We start from the raw sequence: 27,230 nt of genomic DNA on the forward strand, positions 1-27,230 counted from the left end.
CTCTTTTGAATAAGAACTCTGGTGTTCTGTACCATCTAGAGAGAAGTTTAAAATTATTCTCTTGTAGGTGGACACATTGTGAAAACCTGTGAGAGGTTGCTAGTATCTTTTTTGTCTCCTGTCCTGAGAGCTCAATATTTAGCTCTTTTTCCCATGCCAATAGGTAGTTTTGTAACCTCACCTCGCCCTCCCAGCACCAAGCATATCTCATAAATCTTCCTTTGTTTCGCTTAAGTTGTTGTCAGTAGAGTCTCCAGGTCGGTAAGGGGTCTTTGGAACAGAAATTTTCCTGCCGCTCTCCTGCACAGTGTTTATATGTGAGTTGGCCAAGAAGAATGTTGGAGATTTTCTAATTGTTTCAGTAAGCTTTTCTTTTAGGTAATGATCTATGTCTCCCATAAAATCTCCTACTCTAATCTGTGCTAAGGTAGACCATAGATCTGGGAACATTTTTATCAGGATTTCTAGCAGGCCTGGGAGAAGACTCGTTGGCATCAGAGGAAATGGAGAAGGAAATAAAGTATTCCTCTCAGAGCTCCACATCACATACACTCCCTCAAACAAAGGATCCATATCTTCTGTTGGATATCTCTTTATTTTTGGGAGCCAGATGTATTTTTGAAAAGAAGGCCCCACACTGTATTCACAAAGGTCTCTGACCTCTTTCTGTCTTAGTGGGTGCGCTAATTCAAGCCATCTTTGTACCTGTATTGCTTTATAGTATGTACCTATGTCAGGTATTCCTAGTCCACCCCTCTCTCTGCTTTTTATCAGGACTTTATATGATATACGCGGCCTCCTCCCTGACCATATAAAGTTGAAAAACAGACGTTTTATGTCTGCAAAAAATCGCGATGTGATGTGTATGGGCACCATTTGCATAGTGTACAGGATCTTGGGCATTACGTATGCTTTAATGTTATTTTTCCTGCCCATCCATGACATAAATGGGATGTTATATTTTTGAAGTAGTTGTTTAATGGTGTCCCTTAGTGGTACATAGTTGTGTTTGAATAGATCTCCCAGTTTCTGTGGGATTTTTATTCCTAAGTATTTAATGGGTCCCTTGGACCAACAGAATGGGGATACTCTTTTTAGTTGTGCTACCTCATCCTCAGAGAGTGTGATGTTAAGGATCTCCTACTTAAAAAAAAAAAGGTGAGGTTCGCCGTGCATGGAGCATGGTCTGAGATCGTGATGCTTCCTATCCCAGCGGCGCTAAAGAGGGTCAAAAGAGAGGCAGAGGTTAGTATATAGAGTTTAGCGAACACCTGGATGTTCGGGTTCGAGAAGTTCGGCCGAACTTCCCGGAAATGTTAGGGTTCGGGATCCGAACTCGACCCGAACTTCGCCCCGAACCCCATTGAAGTCAATGGGGACCCAAACTTTTCGGCACTAAAAAGGCTGTAAAACAGCCCAGGAAAGGGCTAGAGAGCTGCAAAGGGCAGCAAAATGTAGGTAAATCCCCTGCAAACAAATGTGGATAGGGAAATGAATAAAAATAAAAAATAAATAAATAAAAATTAACCAATATCAATTGGAGAGAGGTCCCATAGCAGAGAATCAGGCTTCATGTCACCCACCACTGGAACAGGCCATTGTCAGATATTTAGGCCCCGGCACCCAGGCAGAGGAGAGAGGTCCCATTGCAGAGAATCAGGCTTCATGTCACCCACCACTGGAACAGGCCACTGTCAGATATTTAGGCCTCGGCACCCAGACAGAGGAGAGAGGTCCCATTGCAGAGATTAAGGCTTCATGTCATAGCAGAGAATCAATGTAGATGAACACAACCTAGGTAAAAAGCTGGTCACACAAATAAATATTAATGGCGCCCAAAATATGGAATCTAAATAAATTGAATATTGGAATGCCTTAAAATGTATCCTTTTAATAGTACCGTTTAAAATAATAGGCCCAACAATAATGGAATATAACAATTACCTCGCTTGGAAGTTACACACAACTGCCAACCAAAGATGAACTGGTAGGGAGAATAAAATGCAGCCAGGAGGTGTGTTCACTGGCTCACTCAGAGGGTGAGTTAGGAAGAAAACAGGGATAGATTATAAGAGGGAGACAGATGCTGGGTCTCTTCCCCTAAAAGTGTCCCTGTATCCTAACTATAAACGAGGACCCTCTCTGACTGTCCCTAGATGGCCCTCAGACCTATCCGTTGACTGCCCAGCTTCGTCGGAAGCAAAAAAGACCAGTCACTTGCTAGGGCAGGCAGTCAAATGAAAAATAATAAACAATGACCCTACGCGTTTCACTGGCGAATGCCAGATCATGAGGGGACCAAACAATGCCAGGATCGCAGGCAGACAGTAACAAACAATATGTGCCTGTCACAGCCTAGATTATAGGCTATGGCAATTGATAAGACAGTCCTATCGATGTATCAGGGTGTACTTAGCTTGCCCGGTAGTTTGCTTGCGTCCTCGGTCCGCACCTCTCCTGCGTATGGCAGTGGGAGCGGGTTACTAGCGCTGGAGTCCTTTTTAAACCTCGCTCGTCACATCAGGCTCCTCCCCCCCACAGCACATGATCCGTCACGTGACGCGTGACGTATGCCGTCACGTCACTATCGGGAGTCACATGATAGGTCCAGCAATACAGGGGGGCGGATGCCAAAGTAAACTGCTGGCGATGTGGAGGTGGGCTAATTCCACTCCCTACCAGTTACCTAGTATTCCGGCTAGAATAGCCAAATAGAGGTGCGTCGCTCCGTACTGTCACAGGAGGCGCTACCTAGGGTATTTAAATAGCAACTTTAAATGGTCAAAGACTGGATGGGTACATATCAATGGTGTGAAAATTATGCATGTCGATAGATGAATTAAATCTCCCTATACAAATAGATCTTACATGTCAGGGGACTAAACGGACAATATATCTATCGGTGAACAATAATGATCACCGAAAGAATAGGTCCCATGTGGACTAATACGAGGACAAGGGAAAAAAGAAGAGGGGGGGGGGAGATCCTGGGGACTAGAAATCCCATGTGGACACATGGACAGGTGAGTTTGAGCCAGGGTATGTCACTATAAAATGAACAACAACATAAAACCCTAATAGCCCCTGTAAAGGTTCAAATAAAGGGCACACAGAAATATATAAATGTACCCGAGCTCCATAAATGGTCCAATGGAGCTATTGTTTTAGGGAAACTATAAACGGTGTATATATCCTACCAGAATGGGGCATATTGTAGCAAGAAAACTGGGTATATGACAGGTGTGTTTACCCTGTCAAGAAGATTGATTCATGACAGGTGTGGATATGCAGGTGAGTGTACTGAATAGGTAGGTTCACCCCAACGTCAGTGGGTGAATCTAGTGTCCTAAATCAGTGGGTGGATCTTGCTGTCACGGCCATGGCTATGACCGTGACTCTTCAACCGCATGCGATTGTCAGCGGTTTGGTTTTGTTGTCAATCACAGGTGAGGGCAGTGGTATTTGCCTCACCTGTGGTTGCCGCTGACAACGTTTGCTTGTGGCAGCTTTCCTGCTGTGCATGCGATTGCACCTAGCAACCCCTATGTTAGGTGTGTGTGTATTGTGTTCACTGTGTTGTTTGTCTGTGTGCACTCTGGGTAGTGTGTTGTGTGCACTGACACTTTTCCTGCACTGTTGTTGCCCGTGGCAACGTTTGGCTGTCTGTACATGTGGTGGCAGTGTCCCGGCCTCTGGGCTATTCCCCAGGACACGGTTGCCACCTATGTCGTGGCCAGCGGCAGCAACCACAGTGGGTTGCTACTGTTGGACACTTTCCCTTTAATGTTGTGTTTTCCCTTCCCGGGTGTTGGAAGGGTTAACTTCCTTCCCAGTGTGTGTGTGTGTCACTGGGTGTGTCCGACTGTGGGGTGTGGCTTCCTGGCCTATATAGCCTCACTGTTAGCATGGCTCTGTAGGTTGTTTCAGCCATGCTTGCTGGAGCAGCCTCCTGTGTTACTATCTGCCAGTGAGAGCCACCCCTGTGGTCATAAAGATATTGTCCTTATGTTTATGTCTGCTGTGTGTTGATGTTGTATTTTATGTTCTGTTTGGACCTTTCTATGTGTTTGGTGCAGCTTACGGTTCTGGATTCCTGTTTGCGCAGGGATCTAGTCAGCAAGGCTGTGACAGGTTGGTGGAACTAATAGTTCGCCTGTCATTCCCGTAAGGCTGTATGAGTTCCCCTTTTCCCAACAGCTTGGCCATTGAGACTCCTGCTCCTCCGTGCCTAGGAGGAGTAGGTCGTCTTACCCAGACTCCTAGCGCAGGGACCGGACGGAGGGTGAGTTAGGGATCCGAGGTTCCTGCGCATGGGTCCTCCTACCTTTAAGGTCGGCCCATGCAGTTAGGAGTTAGGGTCAGGGTAGGGACGCTGTAGGAGGTGACCTGCTCCCTATCCTGTTCTCCTGGCCGAGTAGGCCTACAGCACACCTCAGCGCACGGCTGAGGATTTTCCCCATCCTCAGCCGTGACACTTGCCTCCTCAATGAAGCAGCTAAATAAAAGCTGCTCATTAAGGCCGGCAGGATTAGAAGTTTTAAGCTCAAATATCCACCACGTCTCACGCTGCAATATACTCCTGTCCCAGTTACCCCCTCTCTTCAAGGGAGGGATTGATTCGATGCCCATAAAGGTAATACCCTTATAGTTTCCATTGTGGCTGATTTCAATATGTTTGGCTAATGGGGTGTCTCTTTTGTGCCTGATGTCTCCAAGATGTTCCCCCACCCTCCTTCGAAATTCCTGTGTGGTTTTGCCCACGTATTCCATACCACAATGACATGTGGCTCTATAAATTACTCCTTTGGATCTACAATTTAAAAATCCCTTGATGGAATAACTCTTGCCGGTTACATTACTTTGGAATTCACATCCTTTATTGATAAAGGGGCACGCAACGCAGCCACTGCAGCGAAAGCAACCCGCAGGCGGTTTAAGCCATCCACCTGACAAAACAGTGTGGGCAGATATTAAATCTATCTTCACGTAAATTGTAACAGGCAGAAATGGCAATCCTTGGTAAAGGGCTATCATTTGTGCCAACATCCTTTTTCAATTTATTTAGTTGGATCAAGGACCTGAGTTTGTTTGCCAGGAAACTCAAATGGCACAAACACTATGCCTTGATCAACAGACGAGAGAGCAGAGAACTAGGCATTCCATCTGATATTCTACAGGATGTCAAACTGTTGTTTAGTCTGAGTGATTGCACCATGCAGGAGGGTAAAGGGCCCTTTACTACATTGAAAAATAGAAGCATAAGAGTACCACCAGCTGGGGACCCCTCCTGCATTGCCTTTTTTCTGAACCAAGTGTCGCAGGATTTGGAGCGGATGACTCTGGAGAAACCCAGATTCAACTGATTCAAAGAAGAATACAAGGCTTTAGAATATCTGGCACGTGACACGGCCATCACGATTAAATCCTCCGATAAAGGGGGTAATGTGGAGGTTTTGGACACACCAGACTATAAAAAACTTTGCCTTGACCTACTGAGGGACACAGACACTTATGAAAAACTCAGAAACTATCCCACTTCTGGTTACCAAGCAACATTGAAAACTATCCTTGGTGAGGCTAAATTGTCTGGTTTAATCTCAGGGGATGAGTTTGAGTTCCTGTATAAAAAATATCCTACTAACCCGACCTTCTATAGTCTTCCGAAGGTTCACAAAGGAACAACACCCCTTAAAGGAAGACCTATAGTGGCCGGGGTCAATAGCCTAGGACCAAATGTGGGGATTTACTTGGACTACATTTTGGCCCCTTTTGTGAAGACTTTACCGTCTTACATTAGGGACACAAGTGACCTCTTGGGTCGACTGGAAGGTGTCTGCATAGATGGGGATACTTGGCTTGCTTCTATCGATGTGGAGGCGCTATATTCCTCAATCCCACATCATCTGGGACTGAGAGCAGCAGAGACCTTCTTGTTGACCAGGGGCCGACAACATTATGTCCATAATGATCTGGTCATGAAACTTCTGGAATTCACGTTAACATGTAATTATTTCCTTTTCAATGGTGTCTTCTACCACCAGCTCAGGGGCACGGCGTTGGGGAGCCCCTCTGCCCCGTCGTATGCCAACTTGTTCCTGGGCTGGTGGGAGGAGACAGTTGTATTCGGTGAATCGCTGGCCCATGTCATCACACAGGTGGGGACGTGGGTCAGGTTCATCGATGACAACTTTCTGTTGTGGAATGGAGAGGCTGGCCAACTACAACAATTTGTTGAAAGACTCAACATCAATGATGTGGGGCTACGGTTTACGTCTGAGGCCCAAAAAGACTCCCTACCCTTTTTGGATGTTGTCATAATGAGAGGGAGACAGAGCGAACTTCAAACCAAAACTTATAGAAAGCCCACATCCACCAGTGCTCTTCTTAGTTGGAACAGCCACCATCCCCTTCCACTCAAAAAGGGGCATTCCTACTGGACAGTACTTGCGAATGAGGCGGAACTGCTCCACCTTGAGAGAATTCAAACAGGCGGATGATTTACGTGAAAGGTTTAGGGAAAAAGGCTACCCCAAATCGACTCTTAGAACAGCATATCAGAGGGCCTGCTCAAAAAATCGAACAGAATTATTACATCCCAACAAAATAGAGAAAGAGGAAAAACAGATTCGCCTAATTGGCACCTTTGATGGGGCCGCAAAAGAGGTACGTGAGGTCTTATCCAAACATTGGAACATCCTATTGCTTGATCCAGATATTAAGGATGTTGTTGCACCCACTGTTAATATCACGTATCGTAGGGGTCGAGCTATACGTGACCGCCTAGTACGCAGCCACTTCAGCGAGACCAACGACTGGTCAGGTGGATGGCTTAAACCGCCTGCGGGTTGCTTTCGCTGCAGTGGCTGCGTTGCGTGCCCCTTTATCAATAAAGGATGTGAATTCCAAAGTAATGTAACCGGCAAGAGTTATTCCATCAAGGGATTTTTAAATTGTAGATCCAAAGGAGTAATTTATAGAGCCACATGTCATTGTGGTATGGAATACGTGGGTAAAACCACACGGGAATTTCGAAGGAGGGTGGGGGAACATCTTGGAGACATCAGGCACAAAAGAGACACCCCATTAGCCAAACATATTGAAATCAGCCACAATGGAAACTATAAGGGTATTACCTTTATGGGCATCGAATCAATCCCTCCCTTGAAGAGAGGGGGTAACTGGGACAGGAGGATATTGCAGCGTGAGACGTGGTGGATATTTGAGCTTAAAACTTCTAATCCTACCGGTCTTAATGAGCAGCTTTTATTTAGCTGCTTTATTGAGGAGGCAAGATCCAACCACTGATTTAGGACACTAGATTCACCCACTGACGTTGGGGTGAACCTACCTATTCAGTACACTCACCTGCATATCCACACCTGTCATGAATCAATCTTCTTGACAGGGTAAACACACCTGTCATATACCCAGTTTTCTTGATACAATATGCCCCATTCTGGTAGGATATATACACCGTTTATAGTTTCCCTAAAACAATAGCTCCATTGGACCATTTATGGACCTCGGGTACATTTATATATTTCTGTGTGTCCTTTATTTGAACATTTACAGGGGCTATTAGGTTTTTATGTTGTTGTTCATTTTATAGCGATATACCCTGGCTCAAACTCACCTGTCCATGTGTCCACATGGGATTTCTAGTCCCCAGGATCTCCTCCCCCCCCTCTCTCTTCATAGATATATTGTCCGTTTAGTCCCCTGACATGTAAGATCTATATGTATGGGGAGATTTAATTCATCTATCGACATGCATCATCTTCACACCATTGATATGTACCCATCCAGTCTTTGACCATTTAAAGTTGCAATTTAAATACCCTAGGTAGCGCCTCCTGTGACAGTACGGAGCGACGCACCTCTATTTGGCTATTCTAGCCGGAATACTAGGTAACTGGTGGGGAGTGGAATTAGCCCACCTCCACATCACCAGCAGTTTACCTTGGCATCCGCCCCCCTGTATTGCTGGACCTATCAGATGTTAAAGAGATACGGGCGCAATAGAATGGACGGCTTTTTGCCGCACCCGATCATGTGACTCCCGATAGTGACGTGACGGCATACATCAAGCGTCACGTGACGGATCATGTGCTGTGGGGGAAAGGAGCCTGATGTAACGCGCGAGGTTTAAAAAGGACGCCAGCGCTAGTAACCCGCTCCCACTGCTATACGCAGGAGAGGTGCGGACCGAGGACGCAAGCAAACTACCGGGCAAGCTAAGTACACCCTGATACATCGATAGGACTGTCTTATCAATTGCCATAGCCTATAATCTAGGCTGTGACAGGCACATATTGTTTGTTACTGTCTGCCTGCGATCCTGGCATTGTTTGGTCCCCTCATGATCTGGCATTCGCCAGTGAAACGCGTAGGGACATTGTTTATTATTTTTCATCTGTCTGCCTGCCCTCGCAAGTGACTGGTCTTTTTTGCTTCCGACGAAGCTGGGCAGTCAACGGATAGGTCTGAGGGCCATCTAGGGACAGTCAGAGAGGGTCCTCGTTTATAGTTAGGATACAGGGACACTTTTAGGGGAAGAGACCCAGCATCTGTCTCCCTCTTATAATCTATCCCTGTTTTCTTCCTAACTCACCCTCTGAGTGAGCCAGTGAACACACCTCCTGGCTGCATTTCATTCTCCCTACCAGTTCATCTTTGGTTGGTAGTTGTGTGTAACCTCCAAGCGAGGTAATTGTTATATTCCATTATTGTTGGGCCTATTATTTTAAATGGTACTATTAAAAGGATACATTTTAAGGCATTCCAATATTCAATTTATTTACATAGCAGAGAATCAGGCTTCACGTCACCCACCACTGGAACAGGCCATTGTCAGATATTTAGGCCCCCACACCCAGACAGAGGAGAGATGTCCCATTGCAGAGAATCAGGCTTCATGTCATAGCAGAGAATCAGGCTTCACGTCACCCACCACTTGAACAGTCCTTTGTCAGATATTTAGGCCCCGGAACCCAGACAGAGGAGAGAGGTCCCATAGCAGAGAATCAGGCTTCATGTCATAGCAGAGAATCAGGCTTCATGTCATAGCAGAGAATCAGGCTTCATGTCATAGCAGTAACTCAGGCTTCACGTCACCCACCACTGGAACAGGCCATTGTCAGATATTTAGGCCCCGGCACCCAGACAGAGGAGAGAGGTCCCATTGCAGAGAATCAGGCTTCATGTCACCCACTAGTGGAACAGGCCACTGTCAGATATTAAGGCCACGGCACCCAGACAGAGGAGAGAGGTCCCACTGCAGAGAATCAGGCTTCATGTCACCCACCACTGGAACAGGCCACTGTCAGATATTTAGGCCCCGGCACCCAGACAGAGGAGAGAGGTCCCATAGCAGAGAATCAGGCTTCATGTCATAGCAGAGAATCAGGCTTCACGTCACCCACCACTGGAACAGGCCACTGTCAGATATTTAGGCCCCAGCACCCAGACAAAGGAGAGAGGTCCCATAGCAGAGAATCAGGCTTCATGTCATGGCAGAGAATCAGGTTTCATGGCACCCACCACTGCAACAGGCCACGGTCAGATATTTAGGCCCCGACACCCAGACAGAGGAGAGAGGTCCCATTGCAGAGAATCAGGCTTCATGTCATAGCAGAGAATCAGGCTTCACGTCACCCATCACTGGAACAGGCCGCTGTCAGATATTTAGGCCCCAGCACCCAGACAGAGGAGAGAGGTCCCATAGCAGAGAATCAGGCTTCATGTCATAGCAGAGAATCAGGCTTCATGTCACCCACCACTGGAACAGACCACTGTCAGATATTTAGGCCCCTGCACCCAAACAGAGGAGAGAGGTCCCATTTCAGAGAATCAGGCTTCATGTCATAGCAGAGAATCAGGCTTCATGTCACCCACCACTGGAACAGGCCATTGTCAGATATTTAGGCACCGGCACCCAGACAGAGGAGAGAGGTCCCATAGCAGAGAATCAGGCTTCATGTCATGGCAGAGAATCAGGCTTCATGTCACCCACCACTGGGACAGGCCACTGTCAGATATTTAGGCCCCGGCACCCAGACAGAGGAGAGAGGTCCCATTGCAGAGAATCAGGCTTCATGTCATAGCAGAGAATCAGGCTTCACGTCACCCACCACTGGAACAGGCCATTGTCAGATATTTAGGCCCCGGCACCCAGACAAAGGAGAGAGGTCCCATAGCAGAGAATAGGGCTTCATGTCATGGCAGAGAATCAGGTTTCATGTCACCCACCACTGGAACAGGCCACTCTCAGATATTTAGGCCCCGGCACCCAGACAGAGGAGAGAGGTCCCATTGCAGAGAATCAGGCTTCATGTCATAGCAGAGAATCAGGCTTCACGTCACCCACCACTGGAACAGGCCGCTGTCAGATATTTAGGCCCCGGCACCCAGACAGAGGAGAGAGTTCCCATTGCAGAGAATCAGGCTTCATGTCACCCACCACTGGAACAGGCCACTGTCAGATATTTAGGCCCCGGCACCCAGACAAAGGAGAGAGGTCCCATAGCAGAGAATCAGGCTTCATGTCATGGCAGAGATTCAGGTTTCATGTCACCCACCACTGGAACAGGCCACTCTCAGATATTTAGGCCCCGGCACCCAGACAGAGGAGAGAGGTCCCATTGCAGAGAATCAGGCTTCATGTCATAGCAGAGAATCAGGCTTCACGTCACCCATCACTGGAACAGGCCGCTGTCAGATATTTAGGCCCCAGCACCCAGACAGAGGAGAGAGGTCCCATAGCAGAGAATCAGGCTTCATGTCATAGCAGAGAATCAGGCTTCATGTCACCCACCACTGGAACAGGCCATTGTCAGATAATTTGGCCCCGGCACCCAGACAGAGGAGAGAGGTCCCATAGCAGAGAATCAGGCTTCATGTCATAGCAGAGAATCAGGCTTCATGTCACCCACCACTGGAACAGGCCATTGTCAGATATTTAGGCACCGGCACCCAGACAGAGGAGAGAGGTCCCATAGCAGAGAATCAGGCTTCATGTCATAGCAGAGAATCAGGCTTCATGTCACCCACCACTGGGACAGGCCACTGTCAGATATTTAGGCCCCGGCACCCAGACAGAGGAGAGAGGTCCCATTGCAGAGAATCAGGCTTCATGTCATAGCAGAGAATCAGGCTTCACGTCACCCACCACTGGAACAGGCCATTGTCAGATATTTAGGCCCCGGCACCCAGACAAAGGAGAGAGGTCCCATAGCAGAGAATAGGGCTTCATGTCATGGCAGAGAATCAGGTTTCATGTCACCCACCACTGGAACAGGCCACTGTCAGATATTTAGGCCCCGGCACCCAGACAGAGGAGAGAGGTCCCATTGCAGAGAATCAGGCTTCATGTCATAGCAGAGAATCAGGCTTCACGTCACCCACCACTGGAACAGGCCATTGTCAGATATTTAGGCCCCGGCACCCAGACAGAGGAGAGAGTTCCCATTGCAGAGAATCAGGCTTCATGTCACCCACCACTGGAACAGGCCACTGTCAGATATTTAGGCCCCGGCACCCAGACAGAGGAGAGAGGTCCCATAGCAGAGAATCAGGCTTCATGTCATAGCAGAGAATCAGGCTTCATGCCACCCACCACTGAAACATTCCACTGTCAGATATTTAGGCCCCGGCACCCAGACAGAGGAGAGAGGTCCCATTGCAGAGAATCAGGCTACATGTCATAGCAGAGAATCAGGCTTCACTTCACCCACCACTGGAACAGGCCATTGTCAGATATTTAGGCCCCGGCACCCAGACAGAGGAGAGAGTTCCCATTGCAGAGAATCAGGCTTCATGTCACCCACCACTGGAACAGGCCACTGTCAGATATTTAGGCCCCGGCACCCAGACAGAGGAGAGGTTCATTCAACTTTGGGTTGCCCCGCAATATAATGGTAAAATTAAAAAAAGAGGATTGAATGAAGTGCCCTGGAGTACAAGAATATATTGTTAAGGGGAGGTAGTTATAAATGTCTAATCTGCACAAGGGATGTACAGGTCCTGTGGGATCCATGCCTGGTTCAATTTTATGAACGTCAGCTTGTCCACATTGGCTGTGGATAGGCGGCTTTGTTTGTCTGTAATGACGCCCCCTGCCGTGCTGAATACACGTTCAGACAAAACGCTGGCCGCCAGGCAGGCCAGCACCTCAAAGGAATAAAAGGCTAGCTCTGGCCACGTGGACAATTTGGAGACCCAGAAGTTGAATGGGGCCGAACCATCAGTCAGTACGTGGAGGGGTGTGCACACGTACTGTTCCACCATGTTAGTGAAATGCTGCCTCCTGCTAACACGTTCCGTATCAGGTGGTGGTGCAGTTAGCTGTGGCGTGTTGACAAAACTTTTCCACATCTCTGCCATGCTAACCCTGCCATCAGAGGAGCTGGCCGTGACACAGCTGCGTTGGCGACCTCTTGCTCCTCCTCCCCTCCTTCCACTTGTTCCCCTGTGACATTTGGGAATGCTCTCAGTAGCGCGTCTACCAACGTGCGCTTGTACTCGCGCATCTTCCTATCACGCTCCAGTGCAGGAAGTAAGGTGGGCACATTGTCTTTGTACCGGGGATCCAGCAGGGTGGCAACCCAGTAGTCCGCACACGTTAAAATGTGGGCAACTCTGCTGTCGTTGCGCAGGCACTGCAGCATGTAGTCGCTCATGTGTGCCAAGCTGCCCAGAGGTAAGGACAAGCTGTCCTCTGTGAGAGGCGTATCATCATCGTCCTGCGTTTCCCCTCAGCCACGCACCAGTGATGGGCCCGAGCTGCATTGGGTGCCACCCCGCTGTGAACATGCTTCATCCTCATCCTCCTCCACCTCCTCCTCATCCTCGTCCTCCTCCTCATCCTCGTCCTCCTCGTCCTCCAGTAGTGGGCCCTGTCTGGCCACATTTGTACCTGGCCTCTGCTGTTGCAAAAAACCTCCCTCTGCGTCACTTCTAAGAGAGTGGCCTGAAAGTGCTAAAAAAATAACCCCTCTTCCTCCTCCTCCTCCTCCTCCTGGGCCACCTCATCTTCCATCATCGCCCTAAGTGTTTTCTCAAGGAGTCATAGAAGTGGTATTGTAACGCTGATAACGGCGTCATCGCCACTGGCCATGTTGGTGGAGTACTCGAAACAGCGCAACAGGGCACACAGGTCTCGCATGGAGGCCCAGTCATTGGTGGTGAAGTGGTGCTGTTCCGCAGTGCGACTGACCCGTGCGTGCTGCAGCTGAAACTCCACTATGGCCTGCTGCTGCTCGCACAGTCTGTCCAGCATGTGCAAGGTGGAGTTCCACCTGGTGGGCACGTCGCATATGAGGCGGTGAGCGGGAAGGACGAAGTTACGCTATAGCGCAGACAGGCGAGCACCGGCAGGATGTGAATGCCTGAAGCGCTCACAGACGGCCCACACTTTATGCATCAGCTCTGACATGTCGGGGTAGTTGTGAATGAACTTCTGCACCACCAAATTCAGCACATGCACGAGGCAAGGGATGTGTGTCAAACCGGCTAGTCCCAGAGCTGCAACGAGATTTCGCCCATTATCGCACACCACCAGGCCGGGCTTGAGGCTCACCGGCAGCAACCACTCGTCGGTCTGTTGTTCAATACCCCGCCACAACTCCTGCGCTGTGTGGGGCCTGTCCCCAAAACATCTGAGTTTCAGAATGGCCTGCTGACGTTTACCCCGGGATGTGATGAAGTTGGTGGTGAAGGTGTGTGACTGACTAGATGAGCAGGTGGAAGAAGAGGAGGAGGAAGCCGAGTAGGAGAAGGAGGCTACAGGATGCAAAGAATGTTACCCTGCGATCCTTGGCGGCGGAAGGATGTGCGCCAAAGAGCTCTCCGCCTGGGGCCCAGCCGCCACTACATTTACCCAGTGTGCAGTTAAGCGTCCCTGGCCGTGCTTACTGGTCCACGTATCTGTGGTTAGGTGGACCTTGCCACAGATGGCATTGCGCAGTGCACACTTGATTTTATCGGATACTTGGTTGTGCAGGGAAGGCACAGCTCTCTTGGAGAAGTAGTGGTGGCTGGGAACAACATAATGTGGGACAGCAAGCGACATGAGCTGTTTGAAGCTGTCTGTGTCCACCAGCCTGAATGACAGCATTTCATAGGCCAGTAGTTTAAAAATGCTGGCATTCAGGGCCAGTAATCGAGGGTGGCTAGGTGGGAATTTACGCTTTCTCTCAAATGTTTGTGACATGGAGAGCTGAACGCTGCCGTGTGACATGGTGGAGATGCTTGGTGACAGAGGTGGTGGTATTGGTGGTACATCCTCTGTTTGCTGGGCAGCAGGTGCCAACGTTCCTCCAGAGGAGGAGGAAGAGGCCGAGGCGGCAGCAGCAGAAGAGGTAGCAGGGGAAGCCTGAGTGAGTTCCTTGTTTTTAAGGTGTTTACTCCACTGCAGTTCATGCTTTGCATGCAGATGCCTGGTCATGCAGGTTGTGCTAAGGTTCAGAACGTTAATGCCTCGCTTCAGGCTCTGATGGCACAGCGTGCAAACCACTCGGGTCTTGTCATCAGCACATTGTTTGAAGAACTGCCACGCCAGGGAACTCCTTGAAGCTGCCTTTGGGGTGCTCGGTCCCAGGTGGCGGTGGCCAGTAGCAGGCGAACTCTCTTGGCGGCGGGTGTTCTGCTTTTGCCCACTGCTCCCTCTTTTGCTACGCTGTTGGCTCGGTCTCACCACTGCCTCTTCCTCCGAACTCTGAAAGTCAGTGGCACGACCTTCATTCCATGTGGGTTCTAGGACCTCATTGTCCCCTGCATCGTCTTCCACCCAGTGTTCCTCCCTGACCTCCTGTTCGGTCTTCACACTGCAGAAAGACGCAGCAGTTGGCACCTGTGTTTCATCATCATTAGAGACGTGCTGAGGTGGTATTCCCATGTCCTCATCATCAAGAAACATAGGTGGTTGTGCGTCAATGCATTCTATGTCTTCCGCTGGGGAAGGGCTAGGTGGATGCCCTTGGGAAACCCTGCCAGCAGAGGCTTCAAACAGCATAAGAGACTGCTGCATAACTTGAGGCTCAGACAGTTTCCCTGATATGCATGGGGGTGATGTGACAGACTGATGGGCTTGGTTTTCAGGCACCATCTCTGCGCTTTCTGCAGAAAACTGGGTGGGAGATAATGTGAACGTGCTGGATCCACTGTCGGCCACCTAATTGACTAATGCCTAAACCTTCTCAGGCCTTACCATCCTTAGAACGGCATTGGGCCCCACCAAATATCGCTGTAAATTCTGGCGGCTACTGGGACCTGAGGTAGTTGGTTCACTAGGACGTGTGGCTGTGGCAGAACGGCCACGTCCTCTCCCAGCACCAGAGGGTCCACTAACACCACCACGACCATGTCCGCGTTCCTTACTAAATGTTTTCCTCAATGTTACCGTTCACCACAATAAGAAAAAAATTATGTGGCCTAATGTGTTGAATTCAAATTCAGGCCATTTTTTTACAAGCACCTAACACTATCTGGCTATCTATTTAGGTACTGTATTACACTAATACAGGCACAGCAGTAACCACAGATTTAGCTGAATATAAATTGTAGGCCTAGTATTTAGGCCCTGGATGACAGGTATCCCTTTTACGGACAGAATTAGACTTGGAAATGCACGGTAGCGTGTGAAGTTATTGAGGATGACCCTATCAGCACCTTCAATGTAATATACCCTTTTATGGATAGATTTAAACTTGGCCTGCTACAGCAGAAACTACTGATTTATGGAATTGCTAATTTGGGAATTGAAATTCAACCCAGAATAAAAACTGTGCTTTGACGGACACTAAATAACTTTACCAGCCACAGCAGTAACCACAGATTTAGCTGAATATAAATTGTAGTCCTAGTATTTAGGCCCTGGATGGATGACAGGTATCCCTTTACGAACAGAATTACACTTGGAGATGCACGGTAGCGTGTGAAGTTATTGAGAATGACCCTATCAGCACCTTCAATGTAATATACCCTTTTATGGATAGATTTAAACTTGGCCTGATACAGCAGAAACCACTGATTTAGGGAATTGCTAATTTGGCAATTGTATTTCAACCCAGAGCAAAAACTGTGCTTTGACGGACACTAAATTATTTTACCAGCCACAGCAGTAACCACAGATTTAGCTGAATATAAATTGTAGGCCTAGTATTTAGGCCCTGGATGGATGACAGGTTTCCCTTTACGGACAGAATTACAATTGGAGATGCACGGTAGCGTGTGAAGTTATTGAGAATGACTATAAAGGATAATATACCCTTTTATGGATAGATTTAAACTTGGCCTGCTACAGCAGAAACCACTGATTTATGGAATTGCTAATTTGGGAATTGAAATTCAACCCAGAACAAAAACTGTGCTTTGACAGACACTAAATAACTTTACCAGCCACATCAGTAACCACAGATTTAGCTGAATATAAATTGTAGGCCTAGTATTTAGGCCCTGGATGGATAACAGTTATCCCTTTACGGACAGAATTACACTTGGAGATGCACGGTAGCGTGTGAAGTTATTGAGAATGACCCTATCAGCACCTTCAATGTAATATACCCTTTTATGGATAGATTTAAACTTGGCCTGCTACAGCAGAAACCACAGTAAGTGTTTTTGAAAAGTAAATCACTGCCTAATCTGGCCCTAACAGCAGCAGCTGCATCCTATCCCTACACTGATCAGAGCAGAGTGACGTGTGGCGCTACGTGACTCCAGCTTAAATAGAGGCTGGGTCACATGCTGCACTGGCCAATCACAGCCATGCCAATAGTAGGCATGGCTGTGATGTCCTCTTGGGGCAAGTAGTATGACGCTTGTTGATTGGCTGCTTTGCAGCCTTTCAAAAAGCGCCAAGAAAGCGCCAAACACCGAACCTGGACCCGGACTTTTACAAAAATGAACAGTTCGGGTTCGCTCATCCCTATTAGAGACCCAAATGTCCTTTTAAGGACTATAGTTGTATCTGGCAGCAATATATATTTTTAGCGCAACCTGCGCTAAATTGCTTGCAATTGTTTGGCAACTGCAGACAGGGACGTTAAATGCGCTACATCTTTTGTCTAACGTATGCGCTGCCTAAAAATATCTGTGACATCCATTGTACTTTTCCCATAGACAGTGTCTGCAGCAGACAGTTACATTACCTGCGCTACATCTCCTGTATAACGTTTGTGCATCCGAAATATCAGTGACATTCAGTCAAATTTTTTTGCTGCTGGTGACAGCGACATTTTCTGCGCTACATCTTCTGTTTAATGTGTGTGCAGCCTAAAAATACCACAACCAGTGTCTGCAGGTCGCACCACTGCCTCCTCTTCACCTGTGTTATGTGCTGGCCAATCCCCTGTCCAAGACGCAGGCCCAGATGCCTCCCCCGATGCACCTGGACCTTCGCAAGCACCATTAGCTAGCACATCCACTTCTATGTCCCAGCGCAGCATACAGATGTCTATAGCCCAGGCGGTTGAACGCAAGCGCAAATAACCAGCAACCCACCAAAAGACCATAGCACTAAATGCGCATCTTTCCAAATTGCTGGCCCTGGAAATGTTGCCATTTAGGCTTGTGGACACTGAGGCTTATCGCAGCCTGATGACAGCGGCAGTCCCGTGGTACTCTGTCCCCAGCTACCAATATTTTTCACTGTGTGCAGTCCCAGCCTTACACCAGCATGTGTCCCGTAACATCACCTGTGCACTGACCAACGCAGTTATTGGGAAGGTCCACTTAACGACTGAAACATGGACAAGGGCTTTTGGCCAGGGACGCTACATTTCCCTGACGGCACACTGGGTGAACGTTGTCGAGGCCGGAAGCGAGTTGTACCTTGGGATGTCATAGGTGCTACTGACGCCAAAGATTGCGGGCGCTACTTCCATCAGGGTTTTTCTGCCACCACCTAAGTTAGTGGCTGCAACCCCCCCTTCTCCTCCTCCACTTCCACCTCCGAATTTTTCATCTTGCAGCCCCAGTCCGACATCAGTCAGTAGCTGGAAGCAGTGTAGCACTGCAGTGGGGAAGCTGCAACAGGCCGCGCCTAAACTGATCTGCTTAGTTGACAAACAGCACACCGACACAGAGCTGTGGCAGGGGATAAGGGACCAGACTGAGCTGTGGGTCTCGCCACTCAACCTACAACCAGGCATAGTTGTGTCTGATAATGGCCGTAACTTGGTGGCGGCTTTGGAGCTCGGCAAGCTCACACACATACCATGCCTAGCCCACATGTTCAACCTAGTGGTTCAGCAGTTTATGAAAACCTACCCCAATTTGCCTGAGCTGAAGGTGAAGGTGCGCCGCGTGTGTGCCCATTTCCGCAAGTGCAGTAGCGCTTGCTAATGCCAACTCAACGACTGTTGTGCGACGTAAGCACGCGCTGGAACTCCACGTTCCACATGTTGGCCAGTCTTTATGAGCAGCAGAGGGCAGTAGTGAATACCAGCTGCCCCATGGTCGTTGCCTTTCCAGTCAGCTTCCGCTCTTCACAAGCGATGAGTGGTCATTGGTGTCTGACCTCCAGGGCCGGGCCGACACAGAGGCTGGGGAGGCTCCAGCCTCAGGGTGCAGGCCAGCTCCCCAGCCTCTGGGCGGCAGGCAGTGGGGTGGATGTCTGATTAATAACAAACATACATATCTAAATGGCGGTGGGGGCGCACTTGGGCAGCTCAGCCTCTGTTGGTGGTGGACCTTGTCCCAGCCCTGCTGACCTCTGTGAGGTTTTACGCAACTTTAAGGAATGAACACAGATTGGTGAATTGCGATAACGCTATTATCAGCGTAACCATCCCACTTCTGTGTCTACTGAAATGCTCGCTGCTCACTATTAAGGCGGACGCTTTCCATGTGGAAGAGGTGGAAATGGGGGAAGACAGTATACAGGGTGATAGCCAGACCACCTTCAGTTCATCCTCTCAGCGCAAATTGGTTGATGATGAGGAGGAGGAGGAGGAGAAGGAGCAGGAGGCGATTGTCTCCGCTACAGAGGGTAGTACCCATGGAAGTTTTATTCCTTCTGTTCAGCGTGGATGGGTAAAAGAGGAGTGAGAGGACGAGGAGATTGAGAGTCATACTCCTGAGGAGGACAGTGAAGACTTGTCTGTTGGGACTTTGACACACATGGTTGACTTTATGTTAGGCTGCCTTTCCCATGACCCTTGCGTTGTACGCATTTTGGCCAACAACGATTACTGGTTGTTCACCTTTCTCAACCCCCGCTACAAAGTTCTCATCTCTCATTCCTGTGGTGGAGAGTACGAGCAAAATGGTGCAATACCAGAAGGTCCTTGTGGAAAAATTGCTCCAAACATTTCCAGCTGACAACGCTGGCTGCAGAGTACGTAGTTCCTTGGCCAACCGAGGAGGGTATATGAGGGGAACACACAGCAATTCCAACAGAGGCAGGGCAGCACTCTCCAAGTCCTGGGACAGTTTTATGACACTCTGCCAGCATCCTCAATCTGATGCGCGGCCTAGTGTCACAAGGAGGGAAACATTTTGGAAGATGCTGAAGGAGTATGTAGCAGACCGTGTCAGCATCCTCAGTGATCCCTCTGTGCCTCACAACTATTGGTTGTCCAAGCTGGACACGTGGCACAAACAGGCACTCTGCGCCTTGGCGGTGCTGGACTGCCCCGCCACCAGCGTTTTGTTAGAGTGTGTATTCAGTGCTGCTGGGGGCATAATAACTTATAAGTGCTTCCGTCTGTCAACTGAAAATGCTGACCGGTTGATTCTTATCAAAATGAACAAGGCCTGAATTGCCCCTGACTTCTCTACTCCACCAGAGGAAAGCAGCTGAACATAAAGGCACTCTAAATGTGGCTTTTATGGTGTATTGAATAGATTGTATTCCCATGCATCCCTTCCATCACTAAAAAGGGTATATGGTTCAATCTTTTCTCGTCCTCCTCTCCCATCATATCAACATGCTTATTAGGCTGCCCTCACTCCTAATGTTTTAGAGGGTCAGCTCAGCAGCGGGCCCTCACCCATAATGTTTTCGAGGGTCACCAGCAGGCCCTCAACCATAACGTTTTAGATGGTCAGCTCGGCAGCAGGCCCTCGCCCACAAATTTTTTTAGATGGACAGCTCGGCAGCAGGCCCTTGTCCACAAAATATTTTTGATTGTCAGCTCAGCAGCAGGCCCTCACCCATAATTTTTTCCATGGTCAGATCAGCAGCAGGCCCTCACCCCCTAATGTTTTAGATCAGGGATGCCCAACCTGCGGCCCTCCAGATGTTACAAAACTACAAGTCCCAGCATGCCTGGACAGCCTACAGCTATCAGTCTACAGCAGGGCATTGTGGGAGTTGTAGTTTTACAACACCTGGAGGGCCGCAGGTTGAGCATTCCTGTTTTAGATGGTCAGCTCAGCAGCAGGCCCTTACCCATAATATTTTAGATGGTCAGATCAGCAGCAGGCTCTCGCCCCTAATGTTTTAGAGAATGAGCTCAGCAGCAGACCCTCACCCCTAATGTTTTAGATGGTCAGCTCAGCAGCAGACCCTCACCCCTAATCCCCTAATGTTTTAGATGGTCAGATCAGCAGCAGGCCCTCGCCCCTATTGTGTTAGAGGGTCACCAGCAGGCCCTTGCTCCTAATCGCCCCTATTGTGTTAGAGGGTCACCAGCAGGCCCTTGCTCCTAATGTTTTTGAGCATCACCAGCAGGCCAATCAATCATAATTTTTCAAGGCTGTGTATGATGCCCTTCTTTATATGTAATAAAGGGTGTATTGGAGTGCCGGTTCCTTGTAATTTTTGGCAGCCCTTTCCCTTAGTGCATAGGCTTTATGAGTCCCACTACCTGAACAATTGCACCACAATGTGAATGAGGCTCTCCTTTATGTGATATACAGGTTGTATCGGAGTGCCTCTGCCTTGTAATTTTTGGCAGAACTTGCACTTTATATACAAGTAAATATACAGGAAATTATGTTTCCTAACAATTTTTCCTCTAAAATCGATTTTATCTTCGGTTTGGTGTGTATTAGTGTCAGTCTGTGAAAGTGGCGTACTATTCGGAAAACATCGTTCCCAGCAGCGACCTGGGAGTCCAAGATGCATCCAGACATCCTCCCCATGCTCAAAGTATACTAGTATTCAGCGGCTCACCCACCTTCTCCCCATGGACCTGGTGCTCACTCCATGGATTCAACCAAATTCGATTAAGAAAATGCAAGGTAAATAAATTGTTGTAGGGCACTCAATTACCTGAAAACATCCAGTATAGGGTATCAGTAAAACTATTTATTGCACATAAAATATTCACATAAAAACATACACACACAATATGTAAAACCATACACACATAATACAGTTGCAATAAAAAGTATGTGAACCCTTTGGAATGATATGGATTTCTGCACAAATTGGTCATAAAATGTGATCTGATCTTCATCTAAGTCACAACAATAGACAATCACAGTCTGCTTAAACTAATAACACACAAAGAATTAAATGTTACCATGTTTTTATTGAACACACCATGTAGTTTTCGGTTTGCTTTTCGCAAGAAGCATTGCCTGATGTGAATGATGCCTCGCACAAAAGAGCTCTCAGAAGACCTACGATTAAGAATTGTTGACTTGCATAAAGCTGGAAAGGGTTATAAAAGTATCTCCAAAAGCCTTGCTGTTCATCAGTCCACGGTAAGACAAATTGTCTATAAATGGAGAAAGTTCAGCACTACCGCTACTCTCCCTAAGAGTGGCCGTCCTGTAAAGATGATTGCAAGAGCACAGCGCAGACTGCTCAATGAGGTGAAGAAGAATCCTAGAGTGTCAGCTAAAGACTTATAAAAGTGTCTGGCATATGCTAACATCCCTGTTAGCGAATCTACGATATGTAAAACACTAAACAAGAATGGATTTCATGGGAGGATACCACAGAGGATGCCACTGCTGTCCAAAAAAAACATTGCTGCACGTTTACAGTTTGCACAAAAGCACCTGGATGTTCCACAGCAGTACTGGAAAAATATTCTGTGGACAGATGAAACCAAAGTTGAGTTGTTTAGAAGAAACATACAACACTATGTGTGGGGAAAAAGAGGCACAACACACCAACATCAAAACCTCCTTTAACTGTGAAGTATGATAGTGGGGGCATCATGGTTTGGGGCTGCTTTGCTGCGTCAGGGCCTGGACGGATTGCTATCATCGAAGGAAAAATGAATTTCTAAGTTTATCAAGACATTTTGCAGGAGAACTTAAGGCCATCTGTCCACCAGCTGAAGCTCAACAGAAGATGGGTGTTGCAACAGGACAATGACCCAAAGCATAGAAGTAAATCAACAACAGAATGGCTTAAACAGAAGAAAATACGCCTTCTGGAGTGGCCCATTCAGAGTCCTGACCTCAACCCGATTGAGATGCTGTGGCATGACCTCAAGAAAGCGATTCACACCAGACATTCCAAGAATATTGCTGAACTGAAACAGTTCTATAAAGAGGAATGGTCAAGAATTACTCCTCATTCCAAAGGGTTCATATGCTTTTTCTTGCAACTGTATGTAAAAAAAAGTGCACCTGTTGGACCCTATTGCAATGTCACATTGAACATACTGTTCCTGAACCATTTCAGTGGTGTTTCCATCAATTTCTGACCTTTAACTATGAACCAGACACCCTCCCTTCTTCAGAGCAGTGGGTGCCTGGTTTAATGCTCGGGTTCTCCCATTAACTTCCATTGTGCTCGGGTGCTCCGTAGAGTACCTGAGCATCCCAAGGTGTACTACTCGAGCACCTGAGCACTTTGGTGCTCGATCAACACTAATCCAGGCCCCTCTTGAACTCTGTTAGTGAACTCACCATCACTACCTCCTCAAGCAGAGAGTTTCATAGTCTCACTGCTCTTACTGTAAAGAATCCTCTTCTATGTGTGTACAAACCTTCTTTCCTCCAGATGCAGAGTATGTCTCCTCATCACAGTCACAGTCCTAGGGATAAATAAATGATGGTAGCGATCTCTGTACTGACCCCTGATATATTTATACATATATAAAGTGAATAACCTTAATTTTGATAATCTTTTAGGGTACTGCAGTCCACCCATTACAGTTATTACTTTAGTTGCCCTCCTCTGAACCCTCTCCATCTCTGCTATGTCTGCCATGTTCCCAGGATCCCAGAACTGTATACATTTTGACATGACTGATCCCTCATGAAGCCATACTGCTGGCATTATTTGCTAATTTTCATTGATCTACTCAATAAGCATCTCCAAGATAGCATCTCCTAGAAAACCTTCAAACAGTTTACCTATGACAGATGTTAAACTTACTGGCCTATAGTTTCTGGGCTCTGTTTTTGACCATTTTTGATTATTGGCACCACATTTGCTATGCGCCAATCCTGTGGAACACCCCCTGTCAGTATAGAGTCCTTAAATATCAGAAATAAGGGTCTGGCTATGACATTACTTAATTCTCTTAGGATACGGGGGTGTATGCCATCTGGTGCCTGCGATTTGTCTATTTTAATCTTTTTAAGACACTGCTGTACTTCTTCCTGGGTCAAACAGGGCACTTTTAATGGGGAATGTACTGTTGCATTCTGTATTCCATCTGATAGTTTATTTTCTTCAGTGAATGCAGTGGGGGAAAAAATGAATAGCTTTGCTTTCTCCTCACCGCTGTCTGCAAACCCCCCCCCCCCCCCCCACCACCATTACTCTGTAAAAGGGCTGACACCTTCAGATTTATACTTTTTACCTTTTATATAATTGAAGTACAATTGTGCAGCTGAAATGTTTCCTACAATGTTTCAAATCACTATAATCTTATAACTGCATTTATTACAATAACATATAAGTATATTTCCTATTCAATTTTTAAGGTTCTTACAGAAAACATTTGAAATGTATATGTTACAGAGGAATAGTGATTCCAGTGCTACAATATATGCAAATATTTTCCAAATACAGGTGTAATACACATTTGTGAATTGTGTAAAATTGAATCACTTTTAGATGTTAGAAATTCCATTTGCTATCTTTACGACCTGCATTATCAATGCCTAAATGGTGAACCCTGCTTGGCATAGCTGCTGAATATATATGCCCCTAGCATATGCACTACATCCTAACAATTTAATCTGAATACTAACATACTTTAGTCACAAAACAAACAATTTTTTCCTGCCAGGGGTATCTGAAAAAAAAAAAAACACACAGTGATTTAAAACATTGTCTTTGCAGCTCATTGTGTCTCTAATTAGAGTGGAAGGAGGCAGAAGCTTGCTGGTGTCAGTCCATGTTTAGCATGCCCTGGAGCTTTAAGCTAGTCCTGTGGGTATCAAAGTGCACTAATTAAATGAGGGGTCCACAATACAGCACTAAACATCAGAGTGACAGAAAAAGTCCAGTGTCCTCAGTGCCTTTGAGAATCCATGGCCCACGCTAATTACCCATTGTTGAATTGACTTCCCATTTCACAAGCAATGAATGGCTCTTTCTTAACCCCCTCCTCCTTTTCTCTATTTTACCATCTTTGCCGTGGCCGCCTAATTAATCTTATGGAAATCTCCTGAAGCCAGATTCCAGCAAGGTTGCCCCTATGTTTATAATTTGATTTGTGATGATAAAAGTGAAGGCGCCTGGTGATGGAACAGTGTCATTTTCAAAACTCTTGAGAATCATAGAGGCTATCAATCTTACCCACGTGCATGGCAAACTGATATCCTAGAAAATTAACTTCAATTAATAACAGAAATCCCCAGACAATCAAGGAAGTGGAGCTGCTTTAGATGAAAACCTTCAAAGATATCTTTTGCTTGTCTTTTATATGCAGACATAATTTTTATATGAATCTCAATAAGAGACTCACTTTATTCCACAATCATATGTAATATCCATTTAGTTAATGCAGCATTATACTTTATATATGTATCGGCCTATTGTTTAACAGCTTCATCAAATTGCAAATAATAAAATATTCAGTTTTAATACAATAATGCTAAAGGATGTATCCCATCAAGTAGGTTAACATATTAACTTAGTAGTTTAAAAAAAAAAATTGTTTCATATTAAAGCTTCATATAAAATCTCTAAAAGTGTGTAAGCAAAAAGACCATTTAGTGCCTAAAAGTGACTTTAGTAAGCCCCATTAGCCTTACAACTTCTACATTTATTAAAAAATAAAAGTACTAAAGTCAATTTTAATAGCAGACCAAGCAAATCCCAGGTGACCCCTTACCCACCACCACTTTAGTTTTAAGGCTACTTTCCCACTAGAGTTCAGCAAAAACGCTTCCGTTACTCATAATACAACTATCTTCATCCGGTTTCGGTTGTATTATCTATAACATAGCCAAGACAGATCAGTCATGAACTTCATTGAAAGTCAATGGGGGAAGGATCCGTTTTCTATTGTGTCAGAGAAACCGGATCCATCTCCATTGACTTGCATTGTTGGTCATGACGGATCCGTCTTGCTCCGCATCCAAAGACAGAAAGCAAACCGCAGCATGCTGTCCAATATGAGAATGGAATGCATTTTGGAGCATTCCGTTCTGTTCAGTTACGTTTTGTTCCCATTGACAATGAATGGGGACAGAACGAAAGCGTTTTTTTCTGGTATTGAGACCCTATGACGGATCTCAATATCAGAAAATATTAACTCTAGTGTGAAAGTAGCCTAAGAGAGCCAAATTAAATTTCAAACCTCCAAGGAGACTTTAGAATGTTTGGACTACAGTTCATAATGGACAATACGATAATGGACAATACGATGTTTTCCATTGATGGAAAATAAAAAACTTGTAACTCCTTTTCTAAAAGACAGACTTTTAATTGTCATCACTGTTTGTTTGACTTTCAAAGGTGCAAGGGCCCAGCCACTTCTCATAAGGTCATACATTTCTATACCTTCCTAAAATTTTCATCCATTCAGGTCTGGGGTGTCTATTCTTGAGACAGACTGGCATCATCATTCTGAGGGGCCATTGTCTATTCCTTTCATACATTAACAAGAAAACTGAGAAGCCCATGGAAGCATGCACTGTTATTGTACACTCACACCACTTGAAAAGTGCTGTCTGGCCACCTCCTTCTAGGCTTCTCAGCAGCAACAGCTCTTCAGCAATGTCAGATTAAAGCATACATTTCCCTGGGGATGGTAAAGGGTAGTGATTGTTTCCTTATTCAATATATCCAGCACATCTCGTTAATCACTCTGTCAATCACAGGCTCATTGATCAGAAGCAACTGGGCAGGGCATTCATAAGCCAATATGAAACACTTTCACAAGGCGCAACTAACTCTGCCTTATGGTCTCAAATAGGCACATCTACTGTGAACTTTGTCTACAAATAGCTAGCAAGTATGTATGGCCTTGTAGAAACCCCTCCATATGAGATAGTTCATCAACACTAATTACAAGAGATAAGAAGTCTGGATGATGCCTGCCAGATACTTCTATGCTCCTGTTCTAACTACATATTGGTTTCTTCAGTTTCAGCAGATAAGTTACATCACCTTTTGTAGTTGAGGGTAATAAAATCTATGTAGTTAGTTGAATACCTTAACAATCCCAAAATGTCAAAAAAAAAATTCATTAATTCATATAACAGTTGTTCTCACCTTCTTCTCTGGGAGTAAAATCTGCCATTGAGAACTCCTTTCATCTAGTAGCTTCACTTGTTCAGTAAACCTATGAGGAGGACCAACTAGTCTCTCTACTGGAATAGCAGTGTTACATTGTTGCCTATGCCAACTGCTGCCCTGCTACTTCAGGTGGGCATGGATACCACTCCACTAACCCTGTGTCCAGTTCCAGTGCTCCGGCAGTTGGCTCAGGTGCCTGTGTCTCTGTTAGATGTATTTTTCATTGCACCTCATTCTGCAGTATTGCAAGGATTAACCCTCCTTTGTTTCTGTGTGCAACCATTTTTAATGTGTTAATAAGCTCTGGTGTATATGATATGCTCTTGGGCTCACTCATTGCCTGAGCAATAGGTTTAGCTGTTAACCAGACTGGGACCACTACAGAAGGTAATGGCTTGGTGGCTCCCCTGTAGTGAAGTCTAAATCCCTGTATATGGGTTAAAGGCTAAAAACCATGGAATGCCAGGATAACGCCCTTAGGATTAGGCCAACGTCAAACCGGTTAGTTGACACAGTGGTTCTACATCCACTGATTATTACAGTTTGATCAGGCCATGGAATCCGCTGTTCCACCCCAGATGCGTCTCTCTGAGGTGTTCAAGGAAATGGATCACCAGCGTGG

The sequence above is a fragment of the Bufo bufo genome, chromosome 1 (assembly GCF_905171765.1).
Source record: "Bufo bufo chromosome 1, aBufBuf1.1, whole genome shotgun sequence".
NCBI lineage: Eukaryota > Metazoa > Chordata > Amphibia > Anura > Bufonidae > Bufo > Bufo bufo.